Source organism: Alosa sapidissima, chromosome 23, assembly GCF_018492685.1.
Source record: "Alosa sapidissima isolate fAloSap1 chromosome 23, fAloSap1.pri, whole genome shotgun sequence".
In the NCBI taxonomy this organism is placed as follows: domain Eukaryota; kingdom Metazoa; phylum Chordata; class Actinopteri; order Clupeiformes; family Clupeidae; genus Alosa; species Alosa sapidissima.
The window spans coordinates 6,999,947-7,003,772 of NC_055979.1; the positions used below are offsets into that span (position 1 = coordinate 6,999,947).

Genomic DNA, 3,826 nt, shown 5'->3' on the forward strand with positions numbered 1-3,826 from the left:
ACGTAACATGCTAACGTAATGTGCTAACTTGACAAATTGGCATACTGTACATAGCACTTGTGTGGCCAGGAGGGCTTATCTGTGACTGTATAAAGGTGCATGTAGCCAGCATGGCCAGGCAATCAGGTTATTGGGAAAGCGGCAATGCAGCCCTGGCTGGTGTATAGAAGCATAACTGGGTAAATTGAGGCTCTTAGCGCAGTGGGTGGGAGACAGCAGGGAAAGCCAATATTGATGGGGCTGTTTTTCACTTTCTCACACCTAAGACAAAACCAAACAGCTTGAGAGAGTGAGAGTGAGAGCCTGTGTGTGTGTGTGTGTGTGTGTGTGTGTGTGTTTGTTTGTGTGTGTGTAGTTGTATGTATGTGTGTGGTGTGTGTGTATGTGTATGTGTGTGTGTATGTAAGAGAGAGTGAGAGAAAGAGAGAGAGAAAGTGTGTGTGTGTGTGTAGTTATGTGGTGTGTGTGTAAGAGACAGTGAGAGAAAGTGTGTGTGTGTGTGTGTATGTGTGTGTGTGTGTGTGTGTGTGTAAAGACTGTAAGGAGACCTAGAAGAAAGAGATAGGGTGAGTTAGGGTGAGATGGAGAGAGAAGGTATTTTTGAGTCAGGCTTGGTGGGCATCGGATTCATTGCAGGAGACAGAGAACTCTGACCAGGCGATGCTCTGACAGAGAAGTCTGTGTGTAACAAGAGGCTTTGTTACAGGCAGACAGCTTCTTCCAGTGGAACCCCCAGGTGTCCGTCTGTCTCTGATGGATGTTTTAAAACCCCAGAAGTCTTTCGGCGAAGCATCCAACACATCACAATACCTACCCCCCCCCTCCACACACACACACACACACACACACAAACACACACACTTTTTAGTTTCTGCTTTCTCTATCTGGTAATATAATAATGTAGAAGAGGGTGTGCACATCTGAATGTTAAAAAGTAGGTGCTGGACTCAAAAAGCAACAATAAAAATGACAAAAAAGTCCGCACACTAGAGCTCCATTCATTTTTTTTTTTTTTATTCACCACATGTGACGTTTCGGTTTCCTTGTTCTGAGGAAGGGCAGTGTGTCCCGAAACGTCACATGTGGTGAATAAAAAGAAAAAATTAATGGAGCTCTAGTGTGCGGACTTTTTTGTCATTTCTATCTGGTAATATGCCTCAGACTCAGAGCAATATCTCCTCCGTTATTTAAAGAGCGCGCAAGACTCTGAGCAGTGGAGAGAGCCATTTTAACTGCACCACATACCTGAGCCAGAGAAGAGCTGCTGCTGCCCCAGTGAAGTGAAGCGGAGCCAGCCCTGTCATAAGCAAGACTGGAGGACTTAACCTTGCCCCTCCCCGACCCCCCGGTCAGCCCAGATCCGCCTTAATACCAATAACTGGGCTCAAACTAAAAAATCTCCTGCTTTGGGAAACAGCTTGCCCTTATTTGTCAATTGCAGGGGGGAAAAATGCATATATAATTCCAGACTAATCCGAACACGCTGTCTCCCCTCCACTAATAATACATTATCAGGTCAGTGTGGCAGGCTTGGCCTGACCTCCCTCTCTCCCCTGCTCAACAGTTGTGTGGCTAAGCCGTGATTGGGGGATGGATGGGCCATGGCGCCGGACCAGACAGTGACAGCCTTTGAGAGGGAGGGTGGCAGTGTAAGCGCTAAATCCAGGATCCAGGCGAGAGTAAATACTGCGTAGCTCATCGCCTCGGCCAAATTAAAAGCTCACACACACACACACACACACACACACACACACACACACACACTCTCACACACACACACTCTCACACACACACACACACACACACACACACACACACACACACACACACACTCTCACACACACACACACACACACCGTGCTCACACACATAGTTTACTAGAATGACAAGCAGAAATGTATAGACCTCAATCAGTTCATCCATTCATCACTCACTCACTCACTGATTACCATGCATGTTTTTGTGTGCGGAAAATAATCCTAATCATAATCAATCAATAATCATAAATCTGTCTCTGATGGCCCACATGAATGATCCGCACTGAGTTATCATAGTAAGAATAAATTATTATTAAAATTCTGATTTTCCATCTCCTTCTCTTTTTGAACCATTAAAAAAACACCCCATCCCACCCCATCTGTGCCTATGACATGCCCAATGCTGTGATCGAGAGGCCATTCACGACGTTGAAGTTTTTTTTTTTCAAAATTAGTTATTTTCGTTTTTTTGCAGAATGTGCAAGTTGAAGTCCTAAAGAAGCAATTCCATGTTTCAGATAACAGCATTGGTTGCTTTAAAAGTGTATATTTTGTCTTTAAAAATGGTTAAGTTTCAGGAAGTAAGCCAGCGTTTGAATTGGGCGTGACCATTAGAGTTCCACCTGTAAGATATATGACAGAATCCTACACGTGAGATAACTTCGTTTTTAAGACAATTGATTGGTCAGTGTACGGTAGATTACACGATTTGAGCTATAGCACATAACCTCCTCCCGACCAGGTTTGGTTGACAGCATAAGATACCATGGTGATATAGCGACACTAAAACAGATCCACTCTCGTGTCACAGCATAGCCTGGCTTTGAGCGCAACATACCTCGCTAACCCACTAATCGAGATTCGTAGTACACCTCACCGCTCCCTCTGTGTCATATTATGTGTCAGTTCCGATGTGTTTTGATTGGGGGGAGGTGTCCGGGGGGGAATAGGGGTTCAGATAGGTATTCAGATGTGTCAATCAGAAATTACTAATCATTCCACGCTTTATCTAGTTGATTATTGATTACGTTATCTACTTTGCGTTTTGTGTCCATTCAAAATAACATGGTTTGCAAACGTGATCTCATGTTTGTTTTAGACTACTATCCATTTCTACTAGCTGGTTCTGTAACCCATTACAGATAGTTTCGATGGGTCATTAGCATCATATGACGACTAGTTTCGATGGGCAATTAATTTGAATAATGTGTGAATGTCTTGTATTGACTAAGTTTCGCTAATTTTAGTGAGAATTCCGTTCCATTAATGAGGTTAACGTGAATCCCAGCTTGGTAACAATGGGAATTTATGCGAAAGTCTACGCTAGTTCAAGCCAGGCTATTTCTGTTAAGTGCCGCCTTTATTAGCGAGGTTGATGGAATACCCCCCTGGTGCCTTGTCATTGTCTGTGATTATGTGTGTGTGATTATGTTTATATTGTCATATTTATAAGAGGTTTAATGTACACTGTGGGTCTAGAGAGCGCTGCAATTTCAAATCTTGTATACATCCTGTTTTTTGGTAATAAAATCATTTTCATTTCAACAAAGTATCTTCTAATTCATCATCCATCAAATAACACACATAGTAACTGCAATGGTTAACCATGGTTCAGACCACTACAACACACTCTGCATTGCAGGCTGACAGATCAGTGACCGTGACAGGAGGAGGGTTGATCTTAATGTCATGCAAATGAGGACCATTGTGTTCCCCTCCCATGGATTCAGGGAGAAAGTAGCCAATCTTTGCTTGCTGATTTCTCAGCTTGTAGCTTTGAGATGTGTATACTTTAAAATGGCTACAACTTCTTCCAATGTTATCGGATTTCCATGTGTAAGACATTGTTAGAAAGCTTAAAACCTACACTTTCAGAATCTGTGAATAACTCAAAACGCACTTGCGACCCTCAATTCCACGCCTGGTCACATTTACTCAGGCTTTGAACCATCAGTAACATCATTCACACTACAAGTTGGACAAATTATCATGGACAATGGAATACACAGGCACACAGCGAGACCGTAATCTACTGGCCTACAGCTGGGCCACTGTCCGCAGATATTATC

The 3,826-nt window shown here is 43.2% G+C and overlaps 1 long non-coding RNA gene across 1 annotated transcript in view; it reads right to left on the reverse strand.

Annotated features, from left to right (window-relative positions):
* Positions 1 to 2,754, reverse strand: part of LOC121698803 — a 7,268-nt gene extending 4,514 nt beyond the window's left edge. The window contains exons 1-2 of the long non-coding RNA XR_006026869.1: positions 2,630 to 2,754; positions 806 to 810 (exon numbers count right to left, since the gene is read on the reverse strand). This is a non-coding gene — a long non-coding RNA (uncharacterized LOC121698803). The remainder of the gene's footprint in view (positions 1 to 805; positions 811 to 2,629) is intronic.
* Positions 2,755 to 3,826: the final 1,072 nt, after the last annotated feature.